At 33.6% G+C, this 15,764-nt stretch overlaps 1 protein-coding gene across 4 annotated transcripts in view; it reads right to left on the reverse strand.

Moving 5' to 3' along the window:
* TYRP1 (tyrosinase related protein 1) overlaps positions 1 to 15,764 on the reverse strand; it is a 1,209,372-nt gene that overhangs the window by 25,892 nt on the left and 1,167,716 nt on the right. For all 4 annotated transcript variants that reach the window (XM_055351058.2, XM_055351059.2, XM_055351061.2 and 1 more), the window contains one exon: positions 10,085 to 10,441. The gene's annotated coding sequence lies outside the window, so the exon portion shown is untranslated. The remainder of the gene's footprint in view (positions 1 to 10,084; positions 10,442 to 15,764) is intronic.

The raw sequence follows: 15,764 nt of genomic DNA on the forward strand, positions 1-15,764 counted from the left end.
TTGGTCCCCACCCTTCACCTATTTTACATTCCTAACTGGTTTTCTACACTGTCATGCCCACCTTTGAGTGGTGCCTTTGCTTTAAACTTTTTTGCATACTCACAAACCAATCAACGTGCACTCCCCATCCGGTGCCTTTAAAGACCCCAGAGTCAGTCGGTAAAGGGAGAAGCAACCTGACTTTAGGGAAAAGACAACCTGAACTTCCTGTCCCCTCTCCAGCTTTCCTCTCCACTGAGAGCCATTTTCATCACTCAGTAACATTTTCTGTCTTCACCACCTTTCAATCATTCATGTGACCTCTTTCTTCTTGGATGCTGGACAAGAACTCAGGACCCTCCAAGTATGCGTACCCAGAAAAGGCTGTCACACTGGCCCTTTCCCTTGCCAGGGGTGGGTAGCTGCCCCATGTGATGAGGCAAGGGGCCAACTGAGCTGCTAACATGCCACTGTCTGTCGGACTGTGGATGGCGGAACTAAAGGAGCACTGTAACACCTTCTCTGCGGCTTCAGGGTCAGAGGCACCCTCGCACCTGCTCTGGCCTCGGGACCTGGATGCAGCTTGCTCCCGTGTGGGCATTAGAGCGCCACTCACTTGCTTACACCTGGTCTGGCCACAGTCTCCGCACACAGGTAGTTACTATGTTGGGATCCAGAGCAGCCAACTGGGTCTCACAGTTGCTCACTCACATGATCCCTCCTGCAAGAGGTTCAGCACAGCAGGCCGAGTAGAAGGACCACCCCTGTTGTGAGTTCAGTGGAGGGGCTGAGAAAAATCCTGCATCAGACTCATAATTAAATTTTTTGTTCCATATAAAAAATCAATGGTCAGCACATCATTTACGGAATGATACATCCTTTCCTCAATAATCTACAATATTATGCTTTCAAGTTTTCATGTATAAATGGATTTCTGCCATTGCAATTTAGTTCTGTTGGTGAACATGACTATCTCTGTTTCAATAGTATATATTTTGATTATTATTACTATTTTATACTTTATAATGGATCTTACTGTGGTAGAGAAACACTTCTCAAATTGTTCTTCTTCCAAACTGTTTTCTGATTTTAGGTTGGCTAATATTTTGTTTAGAATTTTTTGCAGCTATGTTCATAAGATCTTAAGTTTTCTTCTAGCGCTGTTTTTGTCGGTATTTGGCATCAAAGTTATTCTGAATTCATGAAGTAATTGTGAAGTGTTTCTACTTTTTCTTATTTATGAATATGTTTAGGTGATATTGAATTAATTTGTTTCTTATACATTTATCTGGAACTGTTGATCTCTTTCTGGAAAGATTTTATTCATTGAATATCTTCAATGTCTATGTAATTATTCCTATTTTCTACTTTTTTTGAGCCATGTTTGATGTATTTTTCAAGGAGTTTTTATATTCCTTTGAACTTTTCAATTTTATTTACATAAACTTGATATCGTATTTGTCATTCAATTTCTAATCTTTGTGGGTTTGTAGTTATGCCTTTTTTTTTATTCCTAACAGTATTTATTTGAAAGTTTGTCCTTTTTTTATGAGTTCAGCCAGAGGTTTCACTCTTAATTTTTCTCATATAAACAACTTCACGTTCTGTTGACTTCAAATATATGTTTTATATATTTTATTAATTTTTGTGCTTGTATCATCTTCCTTTCTTTGTTTTCATTCTGTTCTTCTAACTTAAGTTGGATACTTAATTAGCCTTTAGAATTGCTAAATATTTTAGGCTATTGTAATGGTTAAATTCTATGTATCAACATGAAGGGTATTTGGGGATGAGATTATCACTTAAATTAGTGAACACTGAATAAGCTTATTGCTTTCTGTAATGTGTGTGGGCCTCATTCAGACAGTTGAAAGTTTCAACAGAACAAAGCAGCCAGCTGCCATCCCTGAGTAAGAGGGAATTTTCCAGCAGTCTGCTTTCAGACCTCATCTGTACCATCAGCTCTCCTGGGTCTCTAGCCTACTGGGCTACACTGTAGACTTTGGACTTGCAAGATTTATGGATTCCTTATAATAGATCTTCTTTTCTCCCCTTCTCTGTGCTTCCATTTCTCTTTCTGTCTCTCTCTCTCTTTACACAACACACACACACACACACACACACACACACACACACACACCCTATTGATTCTGTTGCTCTGAAGAACCCTGAGTAATACAGCTACCTATTTCCTTCTTCGTTTTACTTCCATTTCATTGCTCTCACAAGTTTTAAAATGTATAACTTCATACTTTATTTATACTTTGAAAAGTGAATATATTTAATTAAATCAAATCTTAAAAATGCTGATTCATTAAAATTTTTTGCATCTTTTTCATGGCTTAGTACATGACAGGGATAATTTTTAAAATTATGCTTATATGCTGGAGAAAATATATATTTTCTAATTGTGGAATTGAATGTGCATTTAATTTTTTTTCCATTTTCAGGGATAATTAAGCTTTTTTAATGTGTATCTAAAATCTTCTAAATTTTTACTAATTTTTTATTTTTATTTTTCAGTTCCAGGATACCTGTGCAGAACGGGCAGGTTTGTAACATAGGTATATGTGTGCCATGGTAGTTTGCTGCACCTATTAACCTGTGATCTACAGACTGGATAAAGAAAATGTGGTACATATACACCATGGAATTCTATGCAGCCATAAAAAGGAATGAGTTTATGTCCTTTGCAGGGACATGGATGAAGCTGCAAACCATCATTCTCAGCAAACTAACACAGGAACAGAAAACCAAACACCGCATGTTCTCACTCATGAGTGAGAGTTTAAACTTTTACTAATTTTCATCTGCATGACCTATCAATAGTTGAGAATTAGATGTTAAATCTTTCATAATATTGAAAAATGTATTTATTCTGTCTTTAATTCTATTAGTTATTACTTTTTACATTGTAAAATTATTTTATTTTTTACAAAATAAATTTATAATTTTAAAGTCTTTCTAGAAATTAAACTTTTTTTTCAGGTAATCCATATTCTTTATCTCTGATAGCACATTTTGATTTTGAAATTTTATCTGAAGTTGTTATAGTTATTAGCTTTCTTTTGGTTAGTATTTTTTTTACCATTACTTTTAACCCTTTCACATCCTTATATTTAAAAGCAGCATCTGGTAAATAGCATATATTTTAATTTTATTTGAATCTAGTGTCAATATCTTTGTCTTTTAAATGAAGTATTTGGTTCACTCATTTTTATTAAAATTTATGATATATTTATATTAGTTTCTACCATCATACATTTGCTTTTTACTTGTCTCATTTTTCTGTGCATGATTTTTCTCATTTTTTTCTTTCATATAGATATATATTTTTTAGTTGTATTAAGAATATTTCTTTGTTTATTTTATGTTTTCATTTTATTTCTTTCTTGTACTTTGAAGAGTTTATCCTCAATATTTATTGTTTCAGGGGTTATCATTAAAATGCCTTACTGAATAAATTCTGAATCCTGAAAATTAGAATATTTAACTATGGCCACTCCCCATCCTGACTTAAATTTTTTTTCAGTATTTTAATTCTATCATTTAAAAAATAAATCCACTAAGCAGACATGGTTAATTATGTTTTAAAAAATATTTCCTTAGCATACTAAATGTTTACTAATTATTTTTCCCATTATTCCTTCTCATTGCTCAAATCTTTCTGGTATCATTTTCCTTCTTCCTGAAGTATATTCTCTAGAAATTTCTTTAGTGTTTATCTCTCCATGGCAATTATCTTCTGTAGGAGAGCATGAACACCCAGGTATAATGTGAACAATTCAACCTATCTTACTGAGTTTCAGGACCTAAATGCATGTGCTCAACAGCCTGGGCTGGATTTTAATAGAATAATAAAAAACAAGGTTAGAACCATATTATTTTATTACAACCTCGCTCTATTTCCAAGGGCTTATGGCCTAGGAATATACCATTATCTTTAGCAAGTGGACCTATGACCATTAAATGTGATCTCAAGTCACCAAACTCAATATTCATATTCAGAATTTATGGCTACTTTTGTTACTTACACAGTTGTAAAAAAAATGATGCAAGTTACCCCACTGAACACCAGACCAATATCCAAAACTATATTTGATAGCTGAAGGAGATTAATAGTTAGAAAGAGGTGTGTTAATTACAATTAGATCTTTTTATTTTAAAATCTCTGCATTGAGTTATATTCTTGTCAAATGGGTATAGATTTTCAAAAGTGTTTCTTATTTCTATTTAACCAATCACAAGAGCTGATAGAAATATATTGTGAGCCTCATGTAAGTAAAGCACAAAGCCTATTATGTGGGATGGCTTAAAAGATATGGAAATTTATATCTTTTATAAATGCTGGCCTGTCACAGAACATTTTGTTAAAATTCCAATACATTACCTTATAATGTGGCTTATGTTTTAGCATCAACTTTTGCCTATTATTATATTACCAAATAGTAGGTAAGAACCTGTGCAATAGGTACATGAGAGAAGGTAGAGGTGGAGAAATAATTTATAAAATAACCTGTTTTACCTAGAAAGTTGCAACTAAGAAGTCCTGATGGAGGATGCTCTAACGTACAAAACTGACACATTTTCTGAGAAAAGCACACACTTTCCATCACACTTTACACGTCCAGACGGCAGAGACCTGGTTATAGTCTGGACTAAGCTAATAATGTCTTACTTCTTAGTTAGCTATACTAGGCTGCTTAAAAGTATAAATCATTAGATTTTGAGAAAAATAATTGCATTTTTATGTTCCTGAAAGTTTTAAAAGCATATAATTTACTAAAGTTACCTTTTATAGGTAACGAGAAAATATTCAAATAATCTTTAAAGTCAGTCTTAAAAATTAATTGCAATTATATCATTATACTTATTATGTAGTGTATTATGTAATTCAATATCTCATGAACAGAATTTAATGGAAAGCCAATTTTCTGTAAAAATGAGACATGATTCAAATATTTTGCTTTTGTATTATTGAAAACCACAATCACTTTTCACCAGCCTAGTATTTCTTAGTTGGATGCTATTAAATACGTTTTTACACACTTTATTTTATTTTTTCAAATATAGCTCAATGTATTTTCTCTGGTATCTTTGCAATAACCAAAAAAACGTAACTTTAGTCCTGTTTATATATCACACATGGAGTTCCACTTGAAAAGTGTACATACTCATATTAAGTACTATAACTTTGCATAGTATTTTTTTGTTTCATAACGCAATATTTTTAACATTGCACAATTCTGTTATATTGGCATGAATGTTAGAAAAGCTTACAAATTGGTTTGATTTCCTATTTATTTGCATTATGGGCTCAGAACAAACAGGTTAACTGTGAAAATAAGATTTTTCTTCAAATTTTTGTCAGAAAGCTGCTAAATATGAAAAATACTTAGAATATGCCATTAAGGTTTTTAGTATCAGTAAATTCACTTTTATTATTGTAGTCATCAAAATCTTCTAAATATATTATCATCAGGTTCCAAAATTTAGTATAAAGAATAATTGTGAAGTAATAAACTATAGTACCTATACTTCATTTTTTAAACCAAAGCATCTTTATGTATTAGTATATTTAAATTTATGTCATCTATATTATAGTATACCAAAAGATTATGCTAAACATCAATTTTGGCAAATTTGGTAATGTTCTAGATTGAATATTACATAGATTTAAATATCACTGACACATGATGGTATTTGTCTTCAAGTTTTGGGTGCTTAATTTTAAAGTGCCTTGCTAATTCTCATGGCTTTGAACACTCAACCAGTATCTCAAGGTTTTGAATCTGCTCACTTAGCACAAAGTTGATTGCGAAAAATAAAAATATAAAATATATTTAGACAGTGATATGGTTTGCATGTTCTGTCCCCTCCAAATTTCATCTTGAAATGTGATCCCCAATGTTGAAGGTGGGGCCTTGGGGGAGGTGAGTGGCTCATGGGGGCAGATCCACCATAAATGGCTTGGTGCCCTCCCCTTGGTAATGAGTTACTGAGAGATCTGACTGTTAAAAAAAGTCTGGGACCTACCCCACTCTGTCTTGCTCCCTTCTCTCTCTCTCTCTCTCTTTATTTACTTATTTATTTTGTAGAGACAGGTTCTCACTATCTGGCCCGACTGGTCTTGAACCACTGGCTGCAAGTAATCCTCCTCCCTTGGCCTCCCAAAGTGCTGGGATTATAGGCATGAGCTACCATGCCTGGCCATTTTTTTTGTCTTGCTTCACTCTTTTACCATGTGATACGCCTGTTCCCCTCTCACCTTCTGCCATGAGTAAAAGTTTCTGGAGGCCTCACCAGAAGCTGAGCAGATATTGGTGCCATGCTTGTACAGCCTGCAGAACTGTGAACCCAAATAAACCTATTTTCTTTATAAATTATCCAGTCACAGGTATTCCTTTATATTAAATAGAAACAGAGATTGGACAAATACAGGTTCTGTTTTTGGTAGTTTTGATTTTTTTATTCAGACTTCTTGCCAAATCTAACTAGATGATCATTTTTGTCTCTTAAACAAAATTAGTAGCAATGTACCAATATTGGTTTTTCAGTAGTTTTGAATAATGTATAAGTAATATATGTTAACATTAGAGGAATTTGAGGTGAAAGATATGTGGAAACTATGTTAATTTTGCAACTTTTCTGTAAATTTAAAATTATTCCAAAATAAAATGTTTATTTTATAAAGGTATTTTTAAAACTATTTTGTCTACTCATATATACTCATCTGTACAGATACAGGTAAACTACGGTGTGCTACATTATGACAAAATAAAAAGACTGAGACTTTGAGCACCACAATTCTTTGTTGTATAATTCCCATAGTTACCTCAGGACACCTGAGTGCACTCTGACACAAAAATGACTAACATGGATCAAGTGAGCATATCAGTGTCAACTAATAGAATAGTAATTAAATATAAACATAAAAATAAAATGCAATTCTGATACCTTCTTTACGGACCTAATGGATTTATGTATCTGCTGAGGGGTTGTGAGAATCCCCCTTTAGAAAAAATTACTCTGGCTGATCTGATCCATGTATTGAATTCATCTACAAGCTGGTAAATTCCAAGTTAGTAACTCCAATAGCAATAGCAATAGCAATAGCAATAGCAATGTAAGTCACAACCTTAACATTGTGACTTATATATCTAAGTGTCTACTCACTCAGTCCACTTAGGTATCTAAAATTTATCAGATATTTATACAATGTGCTCCTCAGTCTTTCCTGTTTCAGTAAATGGAATCATTATTAACCCCATTGTTTTGGAAAAGAAAATCCACACACAGAAGTCATTGTTTCTTCCCGTGGTTTGTACATCCTGTACTTCTCAGTTGGTCTAATTGATTCCAACTTCAGTTCATGATTATCTGTCACCTGGACTGCGACAATAGCCTAATTTATTCCTTTACCTTCCACGCTTAACCACACAGGAGTTTGCTCTCCATTCAGTATCCTGAGAGAGCTTTTGATTACTGATATCTGATTACTAATGCTCATGTGAAAACCTTTCAAATGCTTCTGAGCCCACCTAGAATAAACCCAAATCCTTATAGAAGGAGCCCGTGTGATCTGATAACCTCCTAACATCCCCCCATCGCTCTCCCTGCTACCCCTTTGCTCAACAGCAAACTTATTACCAGTTCAGTGCCTCACACTTATTATTCCCTCTGCCATTGCTTGAGGTCTTTGCATGACTTGCTATGTCACTTCATACAGGTCCATGTTCCAATATTACCTCTTCAAGGAGGTCTTGCCTGACCACCCCACCTAAAATGGACTCCTTGGTTCCTAATTCCATCATTCATTACTCCCTTATTAGGTCTTTATCTTCTTTGTAGTAAATTATCTCTTAATATTTGTGCACTTTTAAACCAAAGAAATATCTATGAAGATAACAGGAAAAAAACACATGAAAGAACAGTTGGTAGAGAATTTAGAATTGGGCTGTTCAGAAATACACGTTGGCAGCATAATAAGGCTAATTAGTAACCACCATTTGTGTGCATGAATACCTTCATAGTTAATGCTAAGATTGTGTCTCAGACAAAAGGACTGACCCCCTCTTCCCATTTTTTAAAAGTCTTTTTAAATTGTCATTTACAAGATAATTAATAAAAATCTAAACGATAAAGATTAGGGTTTTAGATTAAATTGGGGAAAAGGAGTTTTAAGAGCATCTGTATTTTTCAGGAAAACTGCTAATGAATATTAATATATTTAGTGATCATTTGTGGCAAATAATACTGAATATGTTAATTGTCCAATTGGATTACATGCTATTAAGTTATACCCTTCACTGTACTTAGCTCAGATTAATGGTTAGAATTCCACAGGCATTAAGACAACTCAAAGTCATCTGTTAGAACAGTCATGTGTTTTTACCCCAAGGAGAAGCTTAAATTAAGTGAAAGCAAAGTGGGAGAATGTAAGACCTGTGTTTTTGTGTCACTGAGCAGAGATTCAGTCAAACAACATTTCTATTTTAGGGCAGAATGTTTTGTAGTTGAGGTCTCAGATAACACGTTTGCTGATAAACTGTGCTAATAGTTTCTTAATTGAGCTTTCAAAAGTTAACAAAACATTGCAAATACTGGTGCAGGGTCAGTTAACAATAATTTGATTTCTGTTCAGTGAAATTCTTTCTTGCTAAATTAAGATTAAATAATTTAAAATATTTCTCTTACTAATGACTTATATTCTGATTGTTTTAGCAAATGACCTAGTAAGACTTCTCTATGAGAAATTTCTAAATTACATGCATGTGAGGTGTCAAAGTCAAAATAATCAGAAACACTTGTGTTTGGAGTGGAATTAAGAAGTACCTTTGTTGCTAAGTAAACATTGTGTGCTTATTTCAAAGATTAAGTCTACATTGTGATATTGGTAAAAGATAACATTTCAATTATTTCAACATTTCTCAACATATCTCTATAGTCATCACCATGGCATCATCCTATTATTTAGCATGTACTATGTACAAGGGTTGAGCAGGGGCCAATGCTTTGGAATGTATTATGAACAAATCGGTTGTTTTTATTTTTTGAACCATGTTTTGAAATCATGAAGCAAAGAGCAAAATATCAAGCCTATATATCTATATCAATAATACTGATACTAATTCTGCTTTAATTTATATTATAATTTTCATAAAATAAGGAATAGGGATAGTGATAGATTTCATTAGGAAAAATGTTTAGGAAGTCCTTGGTTCCAAGGACTCCTTGGTTCCTAATTCCATCATTCATTACTCCCTTATTAGGTCTTTATCTTCTTTGTAGTAAATTATCTCTTAATATTTGTGCACTTTTAAACCAAAGAAATATCTATGAAGATAACAGGAAAAAAACACATGAAAGAACAGTTGGTAGAGAATTTAGAATTGGGCTGTTCGGAAATATACGTTGGCAGTATAATAAGGCTAATTAGTAACCACCATTGGTGTGCATGAATACCTTCATAGTTAATGCTAAGATTGTGTCTCAGACAAAAGGACTGACCCCCTCCCCCCTTGGAATTAGGAACCAAGGAACCAAGGAAGCATTCTGTAGTAAAAAAGTGTCACTTTATTCAGAGTAAATATTGAACCAAGTTTTCTTATTATTTGAAAAATGTAAGGCATGGGATGTAATGTGTATATAATGATCTATAACAGAATCTATAATATATAGACATATATTATATAATATAGAATACATACTGTTATAATACATATGTGATTGTAACATATATATGTAAATTACATAATATAATAGTTATATATGATTTATACGTATATAAATATAAATACAATTTTTGAAAGTGACTCCTTTATAAATTGTCTTAATTAGACTCTAGAATTTAGTTTTTGTATTTAATTTGATGTGCAGGTAAAACGGGTAATAAGGCTTTTTTTTTTTTTTTTAATTGCCTTACTTAAAGACAGGAAGGAGGCCAGACACTGTGGCTCATGCCTATAATCTCAGCACTTTGGGAGGCTAAGGGGAAAGATTACTTGAGGTCAGGAGTTCGAGACCAGCCTGGGAAACACAGTGAGACCTCATCTCTACAAAAAAAAAAAAAAAAAAAAAATTAGATGGGCATGGTGGCACATACCTGTAGTCCCAGCTAATCGGGAGGCTGAGGTGGGAGGATTGCTTGCGCCTGGGAGGTTGACGCTGCAGTGAACTATGATGACATCACTGCACTTCAGCCTGAGTGACGGTCAAACCCTATCTCTAAAAACAAAAACAAATACCGAAGAGGCCCTATAGCTTCTGTGTTATGCTTGTCTGGTATCATAAATGAGGTGAGGTTGGGGAGTGAGTGATGGTATTTCTTCTTCCACTTCTTTCAACACATACTTTGGGCAAAAGGCATGGATATCTCACTATCAGCCGTAGTTGCAGTTGTACACAAATTTCAGACGCTCAGTTGTTTATCATAGTTGTCAGTTTTTTCCTCATGTGGAATCTAAAATGGATATTTCTAATCAGAGTAGTTCTTCGCTAAGTGAAAGGACTCATATTTCTTACATTTTGTGAACTTTCCCTCTTCAACACTTGCTTTCAAATACCACCGTACATATTGGCATAAAGATAGCGAAGAAATTAGTTGGGCGTGATGGTGCTTGCCTGCAGACTCAGCTACACAAGAGGCTGAGGAGGGAAGATGCTTGAGCCTAGGAGTTTGAGGCTGCAGTGAGCTATGATTGCACCACTGCACTCTAGCCTGAGTGACTGAGTGAGACTCCATCTCAGAAAAAAAGAAAAACAAAAAAAGATGATAAAGGAGTATAGAATATTATTATGAGGCAGATTTTCATATAAGCCAGACTTTATAAAAGACTACAACACTTCCTACAAAATTCCATAGGCTAAAACTTGTCAGTTAACCACACATACTGAAAGGAAAGTTGGTTAATGTAGTCTAGCCACATGCAAAGGAAAAAGAGGAAATAAATTTAGTGTTCAGCTAGAAGTCTCTGTTCCACTGCAAACCATTGTTATTTTGAAGGCTCCAAAATAAACAACATAATAATTATAAATCTATATTTATATTTTACAATTAATTTATTAATTGTATATTAATAAACAATTAATATTATTTATTGTTTAACAATAACAATATTATTAACAATTTATCAGATATTTATATCAACAATTAACAATTGTTGATTAACAATTAACAATATTAACAATTAATGTTGCAGATGGATGATTCATCAGATATTTTTATAAACTGAAAGATTTCTTGGAACAAATGATGATGAAAACACAACATACCAAAGCCTATGGGATATAGTAAAAGCATTACTTAAGGGGAAATTTATAGCCGTAAGTGCCTACATCAAAAAAGATGAAAAATGACAAATAAGAAATCTAGTGATCGATCTTAACTAGAAAAGCAAGAGCAAACCAAACCCAAAACTAGTAGAAGGAAAAAATAAAGATCAGAACAGAAATAAATGAAATTAAAATAAAAAAATACAAAAGATCAACGAAACAAAAGTTGATTTTTTTAAAAGTTAAACAAAATTAACAGACCTTTAGTCAGACTAAGAAAAAAAGAAGAAGTTTCAAATACATAAAATCAGAAATGAAAAAGAAGACATTACAAGAATACTGAAGAAACTCAAACAATCATTAGTGGCTACTATGAGCACCTATATACCAATAAATTGGAAAATCTTGAAGAAATGGACAAATTCCTAGATACAAACAACCTACCCAGATTGAACCATGAAGAAATCCAAAACCTGAACAGACCAATAACAAATAATGAAATTGAATCCATAATAAAAAGTATTCTAGTAAAGAAAAGCCCTGGATTGGCCAGGCGTGGTGTCTCACGCCTGTAAGTCCAGCACTTTGGGAGGCCGACGTGTAATGTCTGCTTTTTCATTTCTGATTTTGTGTATTTGGAACTTCTTCTTTTGTTCTTAGTTTGGCTAAAAGTTTGTCAATTTTGTTTAACTTTTTAAAAAATCAACTTTTGTTTCATTGATCCTTTTTTATTTTTTCATTTTAATTTCATTTATTCCTGCTCTGATCTTTATTATTTTCTTCTTCTACTAATTTTGGGTTTGGTTTGCTCTCACTTTTCTAGTCACTTAAGGTCAGGAATTCGAGACCAGCCTGGCCAATGTGGTGAAACCCCATCTCTATTAAAAATATAGAAATTAGCTGGCCATGGTGGTGGGTGCCTGTAATCCCAGCTACTTGGGAGGCTGAGGTAGGAGAATGCCTTGAACCTGGGAGGCTGAGGTTGCAGTGAGCTGAGATCGTGCCACTGCACCCCATCCTGGGCAACAGAATAAGACTCCATTTCGAAAAAAAGAAAAGAAAAGAAAAGAAAAGAGAGAAAGAAAAGAAAAGAAAAGAGAGAAAGAAAAGCCCAGGACATGATGGCTTCATGGCTTCACTGCGGAATTCTACCATACATTTAAAGAGGAAGTAATACCAATCCTATTCAAACTATTCCAAAAACTAAAGAAGGAGTAAATACTTCCAAATTCATTCTATGAGGCCAGTATTACTGCAACACCAATACCAGACAAAGACACATAAAAAAATAGAAAACACTCATGCCTGTAATCCCAGCACTTTGGAAGGCCGAGGCAGGCAGATCATGAGGTCAGGAGATTGAGACCATCCTGGCTAACACAGTGAAACCCCGTCTCTACTAAAAATGCAAAAAATTAGCCAGGCATGGTGGTGGGTGCCTGTAGTCTCACCTGCTCGGGAGGCTGAGGCAGGAGAATGGCGTGAACCCAGGAGGCAGAGTTTGCAGTGAGCCAAGATTGCACCACTGCACTCCAGCCTGGGCGACAGAGTGAGACTCCATCTCAAAAAAAAAAAAAAAAAAAAAAAAAAAAAAAAAAAAAAAAATATATATATATATATATATATATATATATATATATATATATATAACCAAAGAAAACTACAGGCCAATATCTCTGATGAATATTGATGAAAAACTCCTCAACAAAATACAAGCAAACTGAATTCAACAATACATTAGAAAGATCATTCATCATGAGCAAGTGGGATTTAGCCCTGGTATGTGAGGATGGTTTAATACACAGAAATCAATCAATGTGATACATCATATCAATAGAATTAAGGATAAAAATATACAATTATTTCAATTGATGCTGAAAATGCATTTGATGAAATTCAATATCCCTTTGTGATAAAACCCTAAAAAACTGGGCATAGAAGGAACACACCTCAGCATAATAAAAGTCATATGCAACAGACCACAGCTAGTATTACAATAAATGGGGAAAATTTGAAAGCCTTTCCTCTAACATCTAAACATGACAAGGATGCCCACTGTCACCACTGTTATTCAACATAGTACCTTGCTAGAGCAACCAGGCAAGAGAAGGTATAAAGAGCATCCAAATTGGAAATGAAGAAGTCAAATTATCCTTGTTTGCTGATGATAAGATCTTATATTTGAATAAAACCTAAAGACTCCTCTAAAAAACGATTAGAGCTGACAAACAAATTCAGTAAAGTTGCAGGATACAAAATCAACATACCAAAATCAGCAAAGTTTCCATATACCAACAGTGAAAAATGTGAAAAAGAAATAAAAAAGTAATCCCATTTTACAATAGCCACACATAAAATTAAATACCTAGGAATTAACCAATGAATGAAAGGTCTCTATAATGATAACTACAAAACATTGATGAAAGAAATTGAAGAAGACACCAAATAATGGAAAAATATTCTATGTTCATGGGTTGGGAGAATCAAGATTGTTAAAAAGTCCATATTACCTAAAGCAATCTACAGGTTCAATGCAATTCCTATAAAAATACCAAAGACATTCTTCACAGAAACAGAAAGAAAATCCTAAAATTTATATGGAACACCAAACCTTGAAGAGGCAAAGTTATTCTAAGCAAAAATAACAAAACTGGAGGAATCATATTACTTTACTTCAAATTATACTACAGAGTGATAGTAGCAAAAACAGCATGGTACTGGCCTAAAAACAGACACATAGAGCAATGGAACAGGAGAACCCAAAAACAAAATCACACACCTACAGTAAAGACATTTTTCACCAAGATGCCAAGAACATACACTGGGGAAAAGACAGTCTTTTTAATAAATGGTGCTGGCAAACTACATGCCCATATGCAAAAGAATGAAACTAGGTCCCTATCTCGTTCCATATACAAAAATCAAATAAAAAATGATTTGATTAAATATTTAAATCTGAGACCTCAAACTATGAAACTACAATGAAGAAACATTGAGGAAAATCTTGAGGACATTGGTCTTGACAAAGATTTCTTGAGCAAAACCACACAAGCACAGGTAGCCAAAGCAAAAATGAACAAATGGGATCACATCCGGTAAAAAATCTTCTGCACAGCAAAGAGTACAATCAATGAAGTGAAGAGACAACCCACAGAATGGGATAAGATATTTGTAAACTACCCATTTGACAACGGATTAATAACCAGAATATATGAGAAGCTCAAAAAATTCTATAGAAAAAAATTAATAATCCAATCAAAAAATGGGCAAAATATTTGAGCAGACATTTATCAAAAGAAGACATACAAATGGCAAACAGACTTATGAAAAGATGCTCAACATTATTGATCATTAGAGAAGTGCAAATCAAAACTATTGTGAGATACCCTCTTACCCCAATTAAAATGGCTTATGTCCAAAATTCAGGCAATAAGAAATGTTGACAAGGATGTGGAGAAAAGGAAACACTCATACAGTGTTGGTAGTAATGTAAATTAGTACAACCACTATGGAGCAAAGTTTGGAGTTTCCTCAAAAAACTAAAAATTGAGCTACTATATGATCCAGCAATCCCACTGCTAGATATATACCCAAAAGAAAGGAAATCAATATATTGAAGAGATATCTGCACTCCTATGTTTATTGCAGCACTGTTTACAAAGCTAAAATTTGGAAGCAACCTAAGTGTTCATCAATAGATGAATGGATTAAGAAAATATGGTACATATGCAAAATGCAGTAAAACAATGAGATCCAGTCATTTGCACCAACATGGATGGAACTAGACATTCTGTTAAGTGAAATAAGCCAGGCACAGAAAGACAAACATCACCTATTCTCGCTTATTTGTGAAATCTAAACCTCAAAACAATTGAACTTATGGTCATAAAGAGTAGAAGAATGGAGGCTGGGAAGGGTAGTGGGTGTCTGAGGGGAGTAGGGAAGTAGGGATAGTCAATAGGTAAAAAAAAATTAGCAAGAATGAATAAGACCTACTGTTTGATAGCACAATAGGGTGACTATAGTCAATCATAACTGTATATTTTTAAATAACTTAAAAAGTGTAATTGGATTGTTTGTAACTCAAAGGATAAATGCTTGAGGGTATGAATACCCCATTCTCCATGATGTGCTTATTTCATGTTGTATGCCTGTATCAAAATATCTCACATACTCCATAAATATATACAACTACTCTGCACCCATGAAAATTTTTCTGCCTCATTGTGATTCATTCGAAGAAGAGAAGGGCTTCAAAGGAGGATAACTTGAGCCCAAGCTAAGTCATCTGGATGGCCTGGAGCCATGTTTGAAAAATTTTATTGTTAAGTATTGTTTTTTTACTGGTTAAATCAATGATAACATTCTTTACTTTGTGATTGTGTTACTCAAAAGAAGGATTTTTTTAACAATGATAAAAATAAAGCTTGTTAGATCATTAAAAAATTTAAAAATTTATAAAAAAGAGTGATCTGACAGAAGTTTTTAATGAGTGGACATATCATTTTTAT

Source organism: Gorilla gorilla, chromosome 13 (genome assembly GCF_029281585.2).
Source record: "Gorilla gorilla gorilla isolate KB3781 chromosome 13, NHGRI_mGorGor1-v2.1_pri, whole genome shotgun sequence".
Classification (NCBI taxonomy): Eukaryota; Metazoa; Chordata; class Mammalia; order Primates; family Hominidae; genus Gorilla; species Gorilla gorilla.